The sequence below is a fragment of the Nothoprocta perdicaria genome, unplaced genomic scaffold (assembly GCF_003342845.1).
Source record: "Nothoprocta perdicaria isolate Ctin4 unplaced genomic scaffold, notPer1 scaffold_244, whole genome shotgun sequence".
In the NCBI taxonomy this organism is placed as follows: Eukaryota; Metazoa; Chordata; class Aves; order Tinamiformes; family Tinamidae; genus Nothoprocta; species Nothoprocta perdicaria.
Window position 1 is genome coordinate 825,750 of NW_020455471.1, and position 21,633 is coordinate 847,382.

Consider the following 21,633-nt stretch of genomic DNA (forward strand, 5'->3'; position numbering starts at 1 on the left):
ATTCAGCATRTATTTGTGAAGTGGTTGGTTTTAATTATTCTGTATACAAATACAGCTGCTCTTTATTTGTATGAGTGGTGGTACAGGCAGGATGTAGCTGATGTAGTGGTGTGAAGGTTGACTGAAACTATCACATATGCATGTTAATACAGCTGTGCAAACTTGCAGATGAAGGATGTTAAGAAGAAAAGCAAACATCTCATCCTTTGGAGGGAATTCAAATCATTAGATGATTTATGCAAGGCTGTGCGTCAGTCTGCATGGGCATGAAGAAGCTATAGTGTATGCGTATAGCGTGTTCGTAGCAATTTGAGTGTGGATAATGTGCTTGCAGGAAGGCCTGTCTGGATGATGTGAGCAAGACTACAAGGTTGTGCATACACATGGATGTGACTGAGTGTGTAGGCTTCAGCTGCTCCCTGTGTGGCCCCATCAGACACTTGGCTTGCCCCATACTAAGCCAGACTCTATATCCTTTTGTCTCTAGTGGGGCAGCTTGGCCCTTGAGATACAGGCCATCCTCTTTCCATGCATTAAATCTGTTTCCATCAGTCTGTCTGTCTGCTCTGCTGCCCATGTCCACTTGTCTCTTCCCATAATAACTGATACGCCCTTACTTGCTCATACTCCACACTGCCTGTGGACTCAGCAGCTGTGCATCTCTCTGTCCCTCCCACACACACACATTCACACACACATACACACACACACACTGGATCTTCATCTGTGGTATATTCAGTTGCCATTGGAAACCTAAGAAAGAAATGAATCTACCCTCCAAGTCTAAAGCTGGTGTTTTTTTTTTTTTTTCCCTTCCCCTTTCTCCTCTCTTCACAGAAGGTAAAGTCTTTCGCAATGAATCCAAGGCAGCTTCGATCGAGCAGTGAGCTGGAGCACCTACGTACAGGCTACTCCTTGATGTGACTGAAAAGAGGCCTATTCCGGGACTCTGAAAGGACGGTGGGGCTGTGGATTTACCTCCCACACACCTGGGCACTCAGAGTACAAGCACTGTGAGGTAAGCAAACCTTGGCACCTGTGTGTGTGTATGTCTGTTGCCTKTTCCCCAAAGGCGCAAGGGAAGGAAAGGCAGGGGTTTCTGTAGGCCTGGAGTGTAGGCTTTAATCAGATGCCCCTTAATGAAGAACTGCTCCCTCCCCTCCTTTCTTTGCAGCGCTGCATGCATATGCAGGGASGGGTTGCTTGCAAAGCAGCAGGAGAAAACACTGCAGGTTTGCTGCATGTAGTTCTGAAATCCTTCCTCCGCTTCCTGATTCCCCCCCTCTCCATGCACCTGCCCGTTCTTTCCTGTATGATCTCTTCCTCCCCCTCCTCTGTTTGGTGGGGGAAGGGGTGGCTGGGTTAAGGCTCCCRAGAGACTGTGGAGCAAGTGACAGGTTTGATCAGCAAAACGTCTGGGCTCTGCAAATGAGGCTTGGCCTGCTCAGAGATGCGGCTTGCTTCAGAAGACTAACAGGCATCACCTTGCCAGGAGTGGGGGAACTCTCCCTCTTCAGCACTCGGATATTTTGCGTTTACCCGTTCCCTGAGGATGGAGCTAGCCTTCATTTCTTAGCTAGGGACTCTCTCTAAACAGTCCGCCCAGCCTGGCACAGCTTTTAGGGTGATGGACATGCTCCTTGTCATTGCCTATCTGGGTGCTGTCCCTTGGTGCCCCTGCCTGGCCATCAGAGAGATTTTCCTGCTGGAGACACTGTGTTTCATAAGCCGGGAACGCTGTGTACCCTACACAGGCAGTGAATGGTCCCCGTGCCGAGCCTGACCCATTTTGGGGCGCAAACCTCGTGGGAGCTCCTGAATGGGCCTCCTGCTGCCTGGGGCTGCCCTTTGTGCCCCTTTCCAGAGCTCCCCTGCAGGGAACCTGACGACATCAGCCGCACTGATTCCATGCAGCGTTTTTGTGCTGATGGAGCTGCTGCAGCATGAGGAAGGGAAGACAGGGAGGAACAGCTGTTTCTCTCCGTGCCTGGGAAGGCCTGGCAGTGCTGTCGGCCCTTGAGGGGTGCAGATGTGCCAGGAGGTGTCTCACAATAAGACCTGAAACATTGAGCTCCTGCTAAGAGAGAAGGGAGAGGGCAACCCCACAGGAGAGGGTTCCTGAGTGAAGGGCTGGGGTTTGTGCTTGCCAAGCTCTGCACAGGCTCTGGCAGAGGTCTCAGCTTTCTGACTGAGATCTGGAGGCTGCTGTGTGTCTCCAGGCCGGCGGGACCTGTGCTCTAGTGCAGCCCTGGTAGTTGTGCTGGTGTGGATGTAGGTTGCCCCCTCGAGCTGTSTCATGCCTGATGTGGCTCTGTGATGCCGCTCAGCCCGGTGGATGTCTACCGTCTCCGAGCTGCCACGGTGGGAGTCAGCTCTGAGCTCTTTTCTGGCTGCAGCTCCCGGTACTCTCTTTCTGGCTGCTCTAGCAACCTAGACACTTCCCCATCTACCTGAACTACTGTCATCAGCTTCTGCTGAGCGAGAACAGTGCTGGCTGTTGCTTGTACCTTGCGGGATACTTTGATCCCCTGATTTTGTTTTTCCTTTTTCAGCAGCACCCCTTCCTCATCCCTTCTCCAGCATCTCCCTTCCCCTGTGACACTTCAGTGCTGGGCAGGAACAGGGTGGGGGAAGACTTAGGCAGTTCTTCACAGGTGGGATCGTTTCTGAATTGTCTTGCTGGCTGACAGTGCTGTGAAGTGATCTTTTCCCCTGTGGTTCACACCCTTCAGCCTGCGTCTGTGTGTGCATATGTGCGTTGTGGGTGGGGAAGTGACTTTAGTGTTGTTGTGTTGCTGTTCCTCTTAGCGGGGACTGGGCAGGAATGAAACCATGCAGTGGCATTCAGTCCCACTCCGGGAGTTTGMAGAAAATGAGCTTCCAGGTTGGAGGTTCTGAAGCTATTTGGCATTGATTAAATTCTTTGGCCCTCTCTGGGCACGGCTTTGGCACTGACTCAGAGTGGACGACAAAATAAATCCAAATTTAGGAAGCTTTGGTACAGGGTCAGAACTGCTGTGGTTACATGGTAGAAAATGCTGATCCAGTATGAACTCACTTTGACAGTTCAAATTTGTTTAGAGAACAATGATGGCTTAACTCTGTAGTGGCAAAAATTATGTGGCTTTGGATATTATCTGTCTGYACCACTCCAGCTTGATGCTGGCTTGAGTGTTGTTTGTCCTTCCACATCTGGCATGGACTCTCGATCGTGTGTGCTCTAGCTAATTTGACAGATGCAATTGCATACTGCAGCCAATATCATTCAGTCCCTCCTCTTGGGCAAGCTGTTTTGAAAGAGCTTGAATTACCATCTTAGCAGGATGCAAGCCCTATCCCATATCATGCAGGTGCCCTACCCTTTCAGGAGTTATACCAGACCTTATCTTCTGGATGCCTGAAGGAGCACTATCTGCTGAGGTAGAAAATGATCTCTTTGTAGATCCATCTCTCTTAGCCCTACAGGAGCTTCAGGGAGCTCATAGAGCAAAGAGCATTTCCTCTGGCTGGTGGCCCCATTTCTGCTTGGCTTTCTCTGTGGGATTTTGCGCAGTGCCTTTCACTCTTCACACTCCCCAGGACAGTGTGTATGTGGGGATGAGAGACACTCACATTAGTTCAGAGGAGGATAGGCCCCCCTCAGAAGGGAAAAGATGAGAAGTGTTGTTTTGGCAAGAAGATGCTGCTCTCCAGCCCTGACTACTCAGTGCATGGGCCCTGTAGCAGCACTGCTGTTTCTCACAGGGGTTGTATTGGCAGAAAATTGGGTTGCACTGTGAGTGAGAGTTGAGATTACCCTATTGGAGACATGTGCTTACTTGGGACAGAGTATGAGTACCAATGAATATTGTTATAGTACAGGGACTCATTCCAGATCTATTGCTTTGGGACTTGTTATTGAGGAAGGTAGTTTTATTTATAGAGGAGCAAAGGATAAGAAGGTAGTGCTGGGTAATTTATCTCATACTTGTGTGTGGATATGTGCAAGCTTCTGGTAATAAGAAAGAGYGTGATGTGTTGACCTGTGTGGAGTCAGTTTTTAAGCCCAGCAGGATGAAGTAAGGAGCTTGGGATTCAATTTACGAGGTGAARCCAATAGATATTACCAAAAAAACTAAAAACCTTGTGTGTAAAGATTTCTAAATCCTAATCCTGAGCAGGCCTTGGACCTGTCATCATACTATGTCTGAGTTTCCCCTACATTTAAGTGGAGCAGATCATAGTGCCTAACAGTAGGTRAGATGATGTGGATGGGGAGGAGGGAAGACAGGGATGGTTTACAGTGTACATGATGCTTCATGCTGCACAGAGGAATGCTGTGGAGACATGCAGGGACATGCAGCCTGTGGACCCTGCACTGGCATGTCCGTCTACTGGCCTTTGTGTGKGGGGGGCTGGGTGCAGGAGGCCAATCTGTAATGTCTGGGTGGTGCGTGCCAGGACTGAGGCAGTGATTCACTCAAATCTCTGTTTGTTTGAGAATAGAAAGAGAGTTTGTGGCCTGCCACTTGGGAAACAGCGTGGGGATTCGGCAGTGGAGGGCAAGCTTCTTGGCTGGGCCTCGCTAAGCAGCCATGCAGGGTGTATGTATCTCAGAGAAGCAAAGGGGTTCCTGGCACAGGCTGCGATGGGTGGCTGGCTGACTTCAGTTCTCCCCTCACCTCACATCCCTGCCTCATCCACTGCCAGCGTGCTGCTGGGCTGCCAAGTACAGCCCCAAGATGTACACGCAGGACAGAGCCACTTGCACCAAAAGACTAGGAGGAGTAAAGAGTTTTGTGAGGAAGAGCATACTACCTCCCTGTCTCCTCCTGCCAGGCTTGGGCCTTGTGCAATAGCAAAGCAGCTGCACAGGTATTTGTGCTCCTTCAAAAGTCCAGTGAGACTGTTCAGCCCACACTGGCATCTACAGGGTGGTGRTGTGTTGAGCCGAGGACAGAGGCTTGGAAATTGTGTTGGGCTAAATTCAAGGTTGGAGAAGGCCTCTTCCTCACACGTGTTCCTCCCTGTCTCATCTCCGAAATGCCTCTGTGCTTGGGTAAGCATGAGCTGTGATTCGTTTCTAAGAGGTAGAGACCTGCAAGCAGGCTGACAGGGAAGTGGGTGTGGGAGGAAAGGGGAATTGTGACGCACATAGGGGTATGGAAAGGATGGAGGCACTAAAGAGAGAAGACCTGAGAGAAAAGGGACAGAAAAAGCAAAGTTTTACCTGATCACTTTGGTACTAGACACAGATATGACCTGAAAACCCCTGCAGAGACAACCCAGCTCTGCACAATGGACAGCTCATGTTGAGGCTACCTCATTAATCTAGGGAATTCCCAGCCTGATATTCGCCCTTCTTGCCCCTGTGCTGCCTTCTCCCTTGCATGGTCCTCTGCCCCAAGATGGAGGGTGGAATATGGCAGAGAAACACTTCCTCTGCCAGACTTGTTCACTGTGTTAAAGCAGGGAGCTTCCCATATACAGCACCAGAACAAACAGATTAGTTAAGTGCAAAGGAGAACCATTTCAGCCGGGATGTTCAGACARATTCTGCTGGAGTAAGCAGAAGGGGCTCAGATCCACATAGCCAGTGGAAATAAGTTATCAGCTATAGCCCTTGGACCTGGCCTTGTGGAGCTGGGGGAGCTGACTATGCTTCTTGTCTTTGCTTAGAATTGCCTTGCTCTCCACTGGAAGGATGCTAGTGAGTCTTAGAGGGACAGACTTTCTAGGTTACGTATGAACATGGGATTTGCCTTTAGATGGTTTCCCAGAAATATTTATGTCCACATTACCTCACATAGGCAGTGTCAGCAAAGCATGAATTCAGTAAGCCACAGGAAGCTGAATTGTCTCTACAGCCTCCCCCTCAACTTATCCTGCAAGAATTGAATAGCAGTGACTAGTTAAGAGGGATTTTATCCAAATGCYTTGAAAAATATACCTCAGTAGGGGTATCAGGTAGGGCAAGTATACCAGGTATGACACAGAGTGAAAGGCAGATTTCCTACAGAAGTTTTGAGTGTGATTTGATGGGAGTATGGCAGTTGGCAGAAGACTTACAGAAGCTGGACTGCCAGTGTTGACTTGCAGACAAATTGCAGGTGCACCTGCGGGTACACTGTGCTGGACATATGTTCATGGTAGTGTATCTGTGACACAAATGTGTGGGCTCATCTTGAGCAACTCCATCCTTATTCTCATGTTGTAAGATGAATGAGTCACATGCCTCGAAGTTAATGGCTTATCAAGGCCATTAGGCTGTGCCCTGATCCCAACTCCCATGCCTTTTAAATCCAGCTAGCACAGAGAGTTAGGTTGGTGCAAAAGGCAAAACACTCATATAATGGGACTACTTATTTGAGTTCCYCAGCATTTCCCATTGAGTTTCATGTCTTGGGGCTGATTCATAGTTGAAAGGCAATCAATGGAACTAACAGCCCTGCATTGTTCTGCTCACCTTCTGATTTACTTCCTTTTATCCTTGCAGGGTTTTTTCTCCTCCAAGGTTCAAGCATCTTACAGTATTCAGGTCATTTTCCTTTTATTGCACCTTAGGCTGTATATAATCAAGCTAGTTCCATCCCTGCCCTGAGTYTTTTGGGGTCAAGATGGAAATCACTATGCAGCAAGAGGTCCAAACAAATGAGTAAAACTAGCCTGGTTGGTTGGAACAGGGTGGAAGTTATCCAAGAAAACTCACACTGATCAATTCCAGTCACCTCTTGTGTTTAAAGTGACTCAGTATCTCCATTTTTAGGACGTTGCTGGGGAGCTGAGAGATTTCTCTTGTATCAGTCTTCCCTACCAACAGTATTGGTGAGCTTCTTTTCCCATGTCTGCTTAGACGAGCTACTGTTGGAAATGATGCTGCTGGAATAATGGGTGTTGGGACAAAGCCAATCATTAAAAAAGACACCAAAAATAACAAAAAAAAAAWYCMMMAAAAAAAGCTCCCCTCCCCCACCCAGAACAATAAGTTATCAGGTCCAGATGGTTAAATCCGAGATTTTGGAAGGAGCTTAAGTGATTGAGCTGCTAACAAAAGTATGCAATCACTGTTGGAAAAAAAAAAAAAAAGCTACTGAGTCGGGGAGTTGGAGGAGACTAAATGTTGTMCTTATATTGAAAAAAGGCTACAGGGGTGATCTGGACAATTAAAGATAAGGAAGCTTTGCACCTGTACCTGGTAAATTGGTGGGGATGCCAATTAAAAAGTGATCCTGAAGACAACTGGAAGATTGTGGTCTGATAGGGCCCTGCTAGCACAGATTCAGCAGAGGAAAACTGATCTTGCTAATCTCTTAGAATTTTTTGAATGTGTCAATAAAGCCGTGGATAAAGAACAACCAATAGATATAATGTAGTTAGGCTTCCAAAAGGCTTTTGAAAGATCCTACACAAGAGCTGCTAAAGAAGCTAAGTAGTCAGTGAGAGACAAAATATTGATATAGATCAAAAACTGAGTAGGAGACTAAAAGAATGAAGGGATTAAACAGTCACATTTTACCATGGCAAAAGTTTAATGTGGCCTCCGGGTTCTTTTCTAAATCCTATGTGATTTAATAGTGTATTGTTTAATGACTTGGAAGAGAGGGAGGAGAGATATGTAGAATGAAAATTTGCAACACTAAGTTATTAAGTTCTCTGTGACCAGAAAGGTTTCTGAAAAACGCCAGGGAAAAAGAGCTAAATTAAATGATTACACTGCTCTGTGGCAGAAGAAACTTAATGTTGATATGTTCAAAGTCATAGGTATTGCAGGTCAAACTTCGACTCTTTAGATATCCCAAAAGATCCTGAATAAATGTATCGCCCAAATGAAAGTGGAGACAGGGAGCTCATTGCACAGCCCTGCCTGGTGACCTCAATGAATCAAGCTAGCTGTTTGGCTGCAGGGGCAGTAGAGACTGTTCTGACGGAGCTGTGGTACTCTTGTTATGCCTGTGGTGCAGCCTCATTTGGAATTGCACACCAAACTGTGGTCAACCTATTTCCAAAGTGATGCTGAAAAATTCAAGGGGTTTTGAAGCAAGACATGCAGCTTGCGTATACCCCCAGGTAAAGAGATAGAGGAGTCAAAGATTGCAGGCATTATACAACTAGCTGTCTGAGACAGGCTGTTGGATAGATACAAAATCATGACACTTGTGGATAATTTTGTCTTCCCTTTTCTTATCACACARGAGTGAAGGGATACAGAATGAAAATAAAACAATAGAATGTAGTTGCACTATGGATCTTTTTGTTACAGGGATGTTGTCAGGGCCAAGCATTTAGCAAGATTCATAGTAGTTTGCATATTTTTTTGTGGGGAACGTGAATGACTGGATGAGCTTTTCATTAGAGCTTTAACTAATGACAAGCCTTATTTTAAAGCCTGAGCCTTGGCCTTTGGAGCTTATATTAACTCATAACTTGTAGAGACTAGTGAGAAAGTAAATATGGGAGCATGTTGTCCCTCATCTGTCTGCTTTGAGGTTTTTCCACCTTTCTCTTTTTCTATTTGATGCCAGTGATGTCCTCGATGAGAGTCAATATGAGCCTCTCCCTAATCCAGAATCGCTCTTCCCCAGCGTGCATCTTACCTTAATATCAGCTGTTAAGACATCCACATGGAACTTCTGTTCTTGTTCTGACTCATGGTGGCATCACACATGCTCAGTGGCATCCTTAAGTAAGAAAAGAGGGTCAAATTCACTCCTGGCATTAACTAATACAATCCTGTTGAGGTCAGGTAAGATACATTATTTTCATCCTCTGAGTTTGAGTTCAATTACAATGAAAACCATCCATGCCAGGTGAGGAAGAACTTCTTTACTGTGAGGGTAACAGAGCACTGGAACAGGCTGCCCAGGGGGGTTGTGGAGTCTCCTTCTCTGGAGGTCTTCAAAGCCCGCCTGAATGCCACCCTGTGCCACACGCTCTAGGTGTGCCTGCTTGAGTGGGAAGGTTGGACTAGATGATCTCTAGAGGTCCCTCCCAACCTTGAACATTCTGTGATTCTGTGAAAACCAAACCAAACTAAAAGAAACTCCCAAAACAGCCCGAGCTCTTAAGATTACTTGAGATCACACATCTGAGATGAAAAGTTTCCAGACGTTTCTGGGAGATTGCCATAATTTCACATCCCATTGCAACCTCTTCATTTGCCAGGCCAAGTTGGAGGCCAGAAGCAAAGTTCCACTGAGGGGTGAAGAAAGAAGAAGCCCCAAGACTGTAGAAACATCCTGAGATTGCATCTGATTATTTCCTCCTTCATTTGGAGGCCTCTTCCTTTCCATTTTCATGTGAAGATCTGGGGCCATAAATAGCTTCTCCGTGATCTGCCCAGGAGTAGGGTTCTAGTCCTAGAATGTTTTACTCAATACACAATACAGGGTGCTGAAACTACTAACACCTTGGCTACCTGAGCCTGTTCAAAGAGTAAGAACATAACAAACCACCAGCTGTTTTGTAGTGCACACAAATCTCAGACTTCTTGTAAGTGTGTTTCCTTGCAGGCCATGAGATGTGGGTGGAGTAACTCATTTCACAGGGAAATATTTTTAAGCCAACAAAACAAACACCAAGGATCATGTTTGCATGCTGCTCTTTGCTGGATTTCCAAGCTCTGTTGCATTTTTAATTTGTTTTGGTGAAAAGTCCAAATATACTCCCACTACAGCTGAAATGGATAGAGTGGAGGGAGCTAGGCTCCTATTCCAGTGAGGAGTAACCTGGAGGTCAATATTACACCTTTGCTGGTAGGAAAAGCTCCTGTTTCTTTAGAGGGCACTTCGACAGTGTTTGAAATCTGACATCACCCCCGCCCCTGTGAACCTCTGGAGTTGATGTATCTTCACCACCTTCCCATGGAATCTAGGAGCAGTGGGGACTGAGACACTGATGTCACTTCTGCTGCACACAAGGAACCTCAAGCCTTGAGAGATTACTTGATTGCTACCACTCTATTATGAGACCTAAAAAGACCTCTGATACTGGAAAACGATTTGTCTCAACTCTATTACAGCAACCGGTGAACCTCTGGAGCCAAAGGATAAATGCACCATTGCTGAAGTATTACTGCGCTTAGAAACATCTGTCATTGGCTCACAGCTGTCTTTCCCCCTCCACCACAACCATTTTCAACTTATTTAAGCATCTAGCCATCTTCTGCACTGAGCTATTGCTGGTTAATCCCTGCTTGATTACAGTACCTGAGATGAAACCACACTACTTTTTTGTCTTGTTATAGCCCTGGAGAACCTCAATTCTAGCTTTTGCTAGCTAGAAGTTGCTAGCTCTTTGCTCTGCGAGTGCAGCACATGAGCATTACAGCAGACCCTTTCCACTGTTAATACAGCATTTGTGAACCAGTCGTGCTGCTCTGCTGTGGCAAAGGACCTGCTCTTGCCTGCTACAGGAATGAACCCCTTCTCATATTGACACAGATATTTCAGAAGWCATTTTGGCACCTGGGAACAACTATGTAGTATCAGCAACTGCAGCTTACAGACAGGAACGGGGATACTTTGATCATCTGGTCAGTGATCCTGGCATTTAGAATGCACAAATTAATTTTTCAGACGCTTTAGAGAAGTGGAGTTCTGTCATGTTACTAACCTGACTTGTAGATTCTGGGTAAAATCCTAAAAGCTTTTGGTAATAGAGGTTTTAGTGAGTTTAATGCCGATGGAATTAAAAGTCTCTAGGCACTTGCCGTGAATGGATTTACATCAGGGAGATTAGAAAAGAGAAAACATTATTGGTGTCCAGGAAACTCAGGAGAGCAGCTGTCATCTGGCTTAGATGGAAAGTGCCCCAGCTCACAAGCAGTCTGACAGTGACACAACATGCACACACACCCTCTGGGGTTTGCTCACACATGCTCACAGGATGGGTTCACTACAAATCCTTCACACATGAGTTCCCATTGTACACTGTTTGCACAAACCAGTTTGTATGAATATAGTCAGCATGAGCACATGCAGCTATGGTCTCCTCATTTAGATTGTTGTGCTCTTCATACAGGTATGGGCCTTTTACAGTCTGCTTATTCCTCTCAGAATTGTGTCCAGAAAGTAGCTGCAGAATTCTGTTAAGGGGAGATTGGACAAAATCCTGAAAAAAAAAGAACTTGTTGAGGCTTAGTGTACTCAGAGGGACCACATACATCAAGAATTGCTCAGCCTTCAACTTGCCAAAGTCTGGGAGAATATCTTGGCTAGAKATTGCTGTTCATTTGCCAGGTTCTGATCCTTTTTCCAAGGCCTCACTATTGGCCCCTGATGGAGAAAGCATCCCAGGTCAAAAGGATCTTGTTTGTGCTCTTAAAGAAGGAAAAGTAATCCTGGAGGTCTTAATCTTTCTTGGGTATCCCTGCTGGTACTGCAGTGTCCACACTGCTTGCTGTGTGATGATAGGTGATAGAAGAAGAGCAACTGAGACACCAATGGAGAGAGCAAGAAGGGTTTTGGCCTTAAATGCATGAGCTTSATGGATTTCTTTTGGAGAGGCTCTGAGAGGCTCATTGGTCTGCTTTYCCTCTTATTTCTTTCCAAAGTCCTTGTCACCTATTGGTGTATCTTGTTGAGAACAGAGGTCAGGGTTTATTTATCCTGGCTTGATCCTTAGGTAGGACATCATCAAGCCAAGGAGCATTTTTTCAGGTACTACTTCAAAGATCTTTATCTCCTCTGCAGCCTGGGAGAGCTGGCTGGAAGATCAGGAAGATCAAGATTTATTAATGCAGAGAGCTCCATTCCTCAGAAGAGATGGGCAGGAGAAAGAGCAAATGCCCTGCCAGGGCAGGGAGCTGAAAAGGGACAGGGAGGGGGAGAAAGAAGGATTTTGAGTCCATGGAACCCAGCTGTCTAGAGAAGCTACATCTTACAAGGCAAACTACCTTGTCTTTGGTGGGGTGACGATTTCTACCATTGTGAATGCTGCCTTTCCCATGTGGGTCAGTGACAGCTCCCCTCTGAAGGGGTTGTGAAGCTGCCATACTGATAGGTTTACAAACCTTTCTCTATCAGGGTCTAACATCTCTTCTGATGTGCTCCAGGGACAGCTTCAACTCCTATAATAACTCACGTAAGTGCTTAGAAATGCCATCTACTCTGGAATGCTGAAGACAGAGTTGCCTTGCACTTTGGAGGGTGAAGATAACGCCCTGTCCATAACATGTATCAAAGAGATGGGATCCATTCCAGGCTCTGTTCCTCTTAAACAGCGTGCTACCTGTTAGCTTTGTGAGGTTGGAAGGAAAGTAAAAGCTGCTGGAGCAAATTACAGCACTCTCCAAACACCAGATGTTGAGTGTCAGGGACAGAGCAGGCTCAATATCTCTGATATCCCTCCTAGGGAGTGGCTAGATGGCTTCAGGRAGAGGAAGGAGAGATACAAGAATGGTAACTTGTCTTATCTTCCCCTCAAGGTGCACCTCATGTGCTAGGCAGATGTGGTAGGCGTGTAGCAGGTCAGAAAAGGAAGGTAGGAAGGGGGCAACRCTGCTGGCAGGCTAGAATTTGGTGAAAGAGCGAGGAACAAGTAGGAATTGCTGCAGATGCCAATTTTCCTTGGGTATGGAGGATCCTTCTCATTAGCCAGAAGATGCAGCTTGGATAGAAGGGGTGCTTTTAAAAAGAAAGGACAGAATTTCAATGCAAAAATAATAATAYAGTGATTGTAGACAAGGCAAACAAAGGTGAGCATCAGCAGTAGTCAGTGGGCAGGAACTGAGTCTTTCCCTGGAGTAAGCTCAATCTAGAGTGGGGAAGAGGGTGAATCTGTTGCCAAGATAACTTACCTCAGAAAGCTGCCTGGCCTGACAATGCTGAAGGCATCTTTGTCCTGCAAAGCATATCACATCTGAGTTCCTGGGCACAGGAACCGGAGTTAGTTCCAGTGTTCACTCTGCAATTGCTTTGCGACAGGCACTGAAAGAGAATGCTCTTTCTGAGTGCCTGGGTGAAATAGTTTCTATTGCACCACCATCTTCCTTGATAYAGCTCTGTCTCTGTGTCTGCCCACCACTGCCTAGAAAATATTAGTGCAGGTGCCTCCGTTTTTGCAAGATGGAAGTGCTGGCTGATGTAATAAGCTCATGCAGGGAGGATGTGTTCACCTTCTGTAAACAGTAGCTATTGTGTGTTCCCAGGCGGAACAAGGCTTCTGGGGCACAGCTTTCACAACTAACTAATCATGACAACCAGCAGCAACTTCAGGCTGCTTTCACAGAGCTGTTTGTGGAATCACCTCAGCCCTTCAGCACAAGATGTACAAGTRCAGGAAGCTCTATCAGTAGGGAATATAGTGGCTTCTGCTTTCTGAGAGTAGTGTGTCCCTGGCAAGTGGTAGTCCATGGCAGAAGTTCAGTGCTGACATGGCAACTGTCAGGGCTGTTGCAGTAGCAATGGGTAGGTTAATCTGTGCTGTTGTGGTCTTGGCTAACAGGGAGAAGATGGGAGAAAGGTATCCTTGAACCCAGTGGGAACACTGATAGCATGTGGGCTTGTCAGCTCTAAGGACCACATGAGCATGCCAACTGCAAAATCCTTACCATCTTCAGACTTTGACTGAGAGGAGGGCAGGTTCATCAACACAAGATGGGGCCCTCACCTTTTTTTTTGTGGAGAAAAGAGAAGTTACTTGAGGGCAGCCCCTAGGATTGTCATGGAATGTCAGTTGCTTTCTGGTGCTGAGGAGATCTGACATTTCACTGTTGATACTAGCAGAGACCTCAAACATGACTTGAATGARTAGTGCTGCTATTGCTCACTGTTTTTTTCAAGGACTGTCCTGCACATGAAAGTATATTCTCACGACAGAACATTGTGCTGAAGAGACTTTAGTGGAGGGGAGGATGCCAAATGCACCTTTGATTGATGGGAAGAAAATGATACGCCTGCAAATCCACATGGTTGCCAGCATGGTTTATATTATCTGCACTGTGATGATATGTTGTGTTCTTACAACACATGCAAGGATGAAAAGGGGCAGACTTTTTCATGGGAAGCTGCCTCTGGGCATTACTATTTTTTGCTTCATCCTCTGAGGTGGTGAGTTTGGTCATGTTGTAGGATGACATGTATGAAGAAACCTGACACTGAGCTAGAGGACCCATGAGGCTGTATCCTGATGTGTAACAAACAACGCAAGCTATTTGCTTTGATGTGATCATATGATAGTTTGATGCTTTATTCAAAGCACTGRGTACAACTTCCTTACTCTTCTTTCATAAGCATTTTGAGGCCAACTAATGTATTAATAAATTAGAAGGGATTAAAATAAACAGTGCTTTGAAAAGCATCAAGCATTCCAAATGCTTGGAAACAAACAACAGTTGAAGTAAAAATACAAAATGCAAATAGGCTAAGAATTGGGCCATAAAGCATTGTAACCTAGCCCAGGGGCAGCTCTGGGTAGGAAAAATGTGTTTATTCCCTTGTCTTCTTTGGAGATGGGACAGATTAGGTATCATTGAGGTACAGTGAACAGGGAGCARTCCCTGCCCCAGTTCCCGCAGTGGTATGGAGCCAGCCCCACCAGTGGCTTTACAGACTGCAGAACAGGGGTATGGGGAGGCGAGACCACGGGCACCAGCCACAGGGCTGGCGCTGAGGCAGGATCTGAAGGCTGCAGACTGGAGACCATCTGCATGAGCAGCTGTCCTAGGCAGCTCCTTCTGCTGTTCTTGGTCCTGACCCTCACCCTCCAGGCACTGCCTACCCAGTTCTCTCCTCTTTGCAACTCACTGCCTCTTTCACTCCTTGTTCTGCTCCTCCTTCCTTCTCTGAGGATGTAGGGACTGGACTGACCCTGACAACTGTGAGAGCATAGAGCATCCATTTTATTTTTCCTCGGTGGTATTAAGGCTAGTCTCTCAAGTCCTTGCTGGATGCATCTGCAGAGATACTGATGGCCAGGGCAGGATGACAGCATGTTACTCAATGCCCTTTCCTTATTCTGTGCCTGGACTRGGATGACACATCTATTGTTGTGACCTTTTCTATCAGTTTTGTGCACTCACAGACATACCTTAACAGCACTGGCCTACTAAGGGCTCATGGTCCCCAGGGATATAATATAGCGAGGGTATGAACAGTGAGTGAGAGCATAGCTGGATTACCATGATCTTTTCAGTGGTGTTTGTAGGGGGTAACTTGAAACAAAGGACTGAGGTGTTGGGGGACACTATTTTAGGGTAAAACGGCTTTAATGTGTTTAAAAACTGGAGGAGTTGTGTTTAAGAAATGAGGAGAATGATGGAGAGAGCAATCAAGTTCAGCCCTGTGATTTCAAACAGAGAAGTGCTGAGGAACTGCAAGCGGCTACAGCTCCCAGCCCAGCAGGGAACAGGGGGATCCGGTTTTCCAGACTGTTGTTAGAGATCCTGTATTTATGAAGGAGATATTCACCGCCTGCTGACCGAACAACGTATCGGTACTTGGAGAAGACTGTGTACTCTGAAGGAGGAGCGGGGAGCTGTAAGAAGTCTGCCTGATTCAGGAATTACCCTGACCATCTTGAGTTTTTCTTGCATGACAGACTTCTCAAGCATCACTGACCAAGGAGAAAGCAGTCAGAAAATAAGAGGAAACTGGCCTAGGAAAAGGCAGAACCTGTCTGATAATTGAATACTTCTCCCTGCCTGGCCAGCATGCTGTGAGTAGCAGGCATTGTGAGGCCAAGTGCCTGCCATTGCCAAGGGACTTTTCCRCTCAGTACCGCCACTGGGATTTCTAATCCAGGCTGGGTAGGACAATGCTGTCATGTTAGTAATAGTATAACTCTCTTAACAGACTACTGGTGTGACAGAGTCACAAAGAGAACAGTGTAGGCTGAATATGCACTCARGCTTGCTAAGCCTGTAATCCCAGCTTTGATTTTCTCTCTTTCTCTTTTGATTTCTTTTCTTTTTTTTAATAATCAGTTCAAACTTAATAAGAGTGATTCACTAGTTGCTTGTTTATCTGTCTTCAGCGTAGCACAAGTTAGGAGGAAGGAGGGAAGAAGGAAGAAATAGGAGARGAAAGGAAAGCCTGGAAAAGGCCCCCTTTTCTTCTCTGCACAGAAACTAAGGACAATATTTTTCTGTGAACCTGAAAATTCTGTCTATATTTTCCCKTATGGTCAGAAGAGTGTGATGATCAGCCCTGTTCCTGCACTCAACTCATACTTCATGTGGATGTCTTACTCAAGTTTGGGAAGGGTTTGGTGGTTGAAAGGCAACAGAGTACATGGGTTCTCTGGACTCATCTGGACTGTCCTGTGACTGCTACCTATGTACAAGGCAAGAGTCACACAGGGAAACTGAGCCTCTCCAAGGCTATGCCTTGTGGTTACATCTCAGATGGCATCCACACTTCTTTGAGGTTAATCTTTCTCMATTAGATCCTGATAGACCTCATGATGTTCCTTACCCCAGGCAGCTGCAAGACCTGATCTAGGGCTAATTCCAGTACCATCATGTGTTTATTCATCATAATCCTTTTGCTTTTGTCAGTTCAGGAATCACCACTTCTCAGAAATTACTTGGTTTGGGCAGTGAGTTTTGTAGTTTGGAAGTAACGAATAGGCAGATGGTGAGTTGCTGGATACTCAGTATTTTGCCCAAACTGTGTTGCATTGCTCTCCTTGCCCCAGACTGCCTCTGGCCTGAGCAACATGTCTGGAAGTCTTACACCAGGTGCTTCTCCTAGAGGGAATTTCCTTCCACTTTGTCTCTCCAGGTAGGCACAATCCTGCTGCTGTGGGCAGCTGGCAGCTCTGCTTTTGGTTGAGTGGAGCAGGACACTTGAGACACAGAGCAGATCATTTGGAATGATGGATTAAATTTGGTTTGGTTCATAGGAGAGTACCAAACAGGAAAGCAGAGAAAGGTCTGAAAACAAAACAAAACAAAACACTACAGGTCTGAAGAAGGGTGGAGTAGTGTTGGAGGACTATTGAAAGCTGAGTGTATCTACCCTTCCTAGCTAGAGTGCTTCTAGTTTCATCTTGATTAAATATTACATCGCCAGGACTGATCCTGGCTTCAGGGCTGTTGTGTCCAGTTTCAGTCACACTGGTGTGAGACAGTCTGATGTACAGCATGTAGACCACTTCAAGCTGAGGGTCACTCTGGATGGCACCTTGTAGCTTCCTCTGTGCAGTGGTGGGTGATGGCAGGGAGCWTGCTGCCGTGTAGGATCAGCAAAACAGTGTCTCTTGAAGTTTTCTGCTGCTGTAGCTCTGTCAGTCTTTTTCAGCTCTTCCTCTTTCTCATGTGCTTCTATCACCTCTCTTTTCTTTCCCCCATTTTTTTGCTCTCTGCTTGATGCATGTCCCAGTGAGTGTATAATCCCTAGATGCCCATCTTCTTTCTCTCTTTTCTCCTACTCCTGGTCTCTTTCACTCATTCTTTCTTTCTGTCTCTCACTAACTCGGTGTTGCGCCTTCTACCAATTTATTCTTCTCTTTCCTCCCACACTCTGTCCCCGTTTAATCAATCTTAGAACAAGCTTGCTTTCCACTACAGCTGCTGTTTAATGCTTATTCCCAAGGCAGGGAGGGTGGACAGGCATATGATTAAGGTACCAGATAGGGAGCAAGATTGCTGAGCTGAGACTCACTTGTGTGGCCATGTTTGAGTCATGTAGCCTGTTCTGCTACTTGGCTCCTTTCCTCCAAGACATAGGAATGCTACAGCTATGAGTGAATCTGTGGGCCTTAGAGGATGTGATTGAGGTCTGTGAAGCCCTGGAAGTGTGCTACAGCTCCTCAGGTCCCTGCATAGTGCCCAACTAAGCCTAGACCCCATGTTGTCCAGACTGATATATTGGAGACACATCAAGCACTCTTTTCCATCATCCCATTCAAAAAGTTTGCACGATCCTGGCTGTGATGAGAAATAATCGCATGTGATACAGCTGACGACACGCAACTATAGTGTTTTGATCCATGGAGATCCTAAGCCTTTTGTCCTGCAAATCCCTGGAGAGTAAGGACAATTCCTGTTCCTATAGAGGCTTTCTCTGCAAGGGGTCAAGGTGTGCCCCTGCCAGTCACACTGAAACCCTGCCTCTTCCCTTCCAGTTCTTCCTCTGCTTTTCTCATTTTCTTCCTTGCTCCTCCTTTGCTCCTCTTCAGGATCCTTCCATTCCCGAAGGGAGCTTTCCACCCTTACCAGGGCAGTGTGCACTTGGTACCACAGCCTGCCTTGCCTGCTAGAGGTTGAGGGCTTGCCTGGAGCTGCCAGATGCTTGCACCTTCTTAGCTCTCATGGGTAGGAGTTGCCATGGGAAACAGAGAGAAAGAAAGTGCCTTCCCCAGCATCACTAGGAGCCAGAAGTCTTCCATTGAGTGGAGAACACCCCCCTCTTGTGTTCCTTCCTCCCCTCAGCCCCCCCTTTAGAGAACACTATGCAGAAAGCTGCCTTTGAAGCCCCTTAATTAGTGTCCCGCATGTCCTGAACGGAGCCCTTCATTACCACCAGCAAGAGGCACAAATTGGCATGTGTTTCAAGGTTGGGCTCAGTGCCAGAATTTTGTTCCATTCTCCTCCCTCCAAACCTTTCTAGCTTCCCCCTTCTTGTCAGACACGCGCGCACACACACACACACACACACACACACACACATTCTCACACAAAAACACACACACACACAAGATGCTGCCAAAAAGAGATACCCCTTTCCAGCATCCCAGATTTGAGGGAAAAAAAAAGAAGTGTCAAAGGCTACTCAGCTCCCCAACTCTCTCTGGTTTGGTTTTGGCTCTCCTGACCCATCAGCACATGCAATTACAGGTTGGGGGTCATTATCAGCCCCAGAGTATCTCACACAGCCTGTGCCTGTGCTTAGAGGGTGCTAATTAGTGAGAGAAGGGCTGATTAGGTTAGAAATCAAGTGTTTATTTTCTTCTATTTTTTGTGTATGTGTGTAAAAATAAGACAGCCAGATGGAGTCTCAGGAATGATGGGAGGAAAGGCAGCCAGGAGTCAAAAGGAGAAAATMTATACCCTGGCTTCACCCTCCCCTGTATGCACCAGACCTGGTGCATTCGGTGCTCATCAGACTTGCAGCATTCATGTAGCACACAGGCAGGTACTCCACATACCCTGGGGCTGTCTCATCTTCTTTGGGACTGAGCACAGTGTTGTGGAGAATACTTTCCATGTYTGGAGTGCCTTTCATCTCTGTCATCTCATCCCTCCCAGCTCATCCCAACCCTTTTTTTCTCCCTTCTTTTTACCCCAAATCCCTTCAAACCACCACCAGCAGCAGTAGCCAACAGATAGATGATGGGTCACACYACCCCTTTTAGTGTCATCCTGCAGTGTCTCAGACCACAAGTGCACTGCTCCCCTAAAGGCACCCCAACACACAAGCTTTTGTACTGCCAGGCTGAGAAATTTTAATCTCTCTCCTCTGCCACTTTGACTTGCTTATAGGTTATTCTGTTCTCACAGCTCTCCATGGAGCTGCTCAGAGACCATGAGAAGTAGAAGAAAAAATCATTTCCTCCTTCCACTGCCTCTGACCTATTAGAGCCTGAGTCTTTCTCCACTGCCAMAGTTTATGTCAAGTGCACTCAAGCCCCAGCAGGCTGGAGGAAAGGATGGAAAGGAGGTAGTATCTAACACTGCTCTACAGATTCCCTTCTGGAATGGTAGTTGTGCTGGCAGACATGTCAGATGGTGCTGTCTCAGTCAGAGGGTGTTATCCAAAGTGGGCCAGTTTATTTTATCTGAGGGCTCGCTCTGCAGTGGGGAATAGAGGTCATCTCTCCTGGCTGAGGACGTGACTGTTGAGACATGGCTGAGTTTTTATTGATCATCTTGGGGGAAGCTAATCTAACGGATGTGCTGGAGGAGTATGTGCAGGGAGGAATATTGTCCAGCAAGTGAAATGTTTGTGGCCCCTTGGCATCATGACTACAGGAATATGGACAGCCTCTTGCTGACACTAGCTAGTRGACTCCAGCCTCCCAGGTGTGCTTCAGAGCCCTACTGGGGAGTGTGTAGTGGACAGGGGCTTTGTACCTACAAAATAAGGAGAACTCCAGGTTTGTGGGAAAGTGGCCATGGGACGCCCCAGCCCCAGAGGCGTACCTGTATGGCAGGAAGAAATGGCATGAGTATGTGCTTGTGTTTATGAGGCTGTGTGCTGTAAATGTGAGTGCATACGTGACTGTTTTGACGTTGCGGGAGTGGAGAGTATATTTGTTTGTGTACGATTCAGACCCCGYTCCCTTTTCATCACATCAGTACTCTTTTGGCATGTGTCTCTTTCAAGCAGCCAAACAAACAAACAAACACACGGGAACCCAAACTCCCTCTCGCCACCACATTACAGATGCAGCCTGGTTTGGCCTGTATTTCTCCTGTTGCTATGGCAATGGTAAGCTAGGGAGTAAATCAAAATATCCTCTCCAGTGCTCAATACCTTCATACGGCAAAATAATAGTGACAGTGTAGAAAGCCTACTTGATGTCCCCTAACTCTCCTTCTCGGCTCCAATTCAGCAGAGTCCTGTCATACGTCTGCTACAGCCCCAAGGAGATCACAAGGAAGCCCGGGAACACCATCTTTGCTGTGACTTGCAGCCACCCATATTCCCTGCCCCAGCTTCTTTGTCTTTCTTGAGGGATGCTTAGGTCTGAAACAATGTTCATGGTCTCAGTTCAGCTGACTAAGCAGCATGAGGCCCATTAGCTCCACTGGAGACTAGGCAGCATCCAAACTAGGCTTAGCAACCTGCTTCTTGCTTCAGCAAACTCTGCTTACAGCTGCAGGATACAGAGCCTTAGAGAGGAGCAAAGCAATCAAAGCACATTTAGGCCAGGACCAAGACTCCTGTCCAGCTGAGCTCAGAAATATGCTCTCTGGGACAGCTGCCAAGGGCCTCCACCAGTTACASTTTGTGCTGGCCTTGGGCATTTCCAGAGTCAGCTATGTGCTTAGGAGAGAGATCTGCCTGTCCAGAAAGAGCAGTCTTTGGGAGAAGAGGAAGGAGTGCAGTCCTTGAGGTGTGGGGTAGTCCCTGGGAAGGAGGGCAAAAGCCAGGCTTGAATTTTCTACAGCAGCTCTTTCTATGCACRTCCTAGTTCTGGAGATTTCTAGGTACTATTAAAGCCCTGGAGAATGTCCTGCCTCCTCCTGTTTTGCCAGCAGGCGATTATACTGCATCCATCACATACACCTCCCCCAGCTCTGGCCATGAGTACCTTCATTAGGAATCTCAGTGTGTTCTTTGGCTGGATTTCCCCTGAGAATCCGATTTTAAGGYTCCCCAGTGATTGCTAATGTGTAAATACAGTGTGCTTCAGCATGGCAATGCCATCCTCCCAGTGGATGGGAGCTGTTAACTCTCCAGAGGCTAAAGGCCCTCCACACATCTCCCTGCTCTGACAGCTGCCTTGTTTTGCATGGAGATGGTCGGTAGGAGCCCAGCTTGCTGGGATGCTGCATGGATGCCAGCATGCTGCATGGATGGGTGGGCCTGTAGGGCTCCTCACGGTACTGCAGAGGGAAGGGGAAGAAACAGGAGCAGCCCACAGAAAATGCAAAGGGGCCATTTGATGATTAAATGCTAGAGCACAGCAGCAATGTAAAATATATACATATATCACAAGCTTTAATTAACACAAGTGAAGGGAAACAGAGGAAAAAAGCCACTTTTT

At 46.8% G+C, this 21,633-nt stretch overlaps 1 long non-coding RNA gene across 1 annotated transcript in view; it reads left to right on the forward strand.

Moving 5' to 3' along the window:
- Positions 1-847: 847 nt before the first annotated feature.
- The window catches only part of LOC112947778, a 32,744-nt gene continuing 11,958 nt past the window's right edge, over positions 848-21,633 (forward strand). The window contains exon 1 of the long non-coding RNA XR_003249472.1: positions 848-1,018. This is a non-coding gene — a long non-coding RNA (uncharacterized LOC112947778). The remainder of the gene's footprint in view (positions 1,019-21,633) is intronic.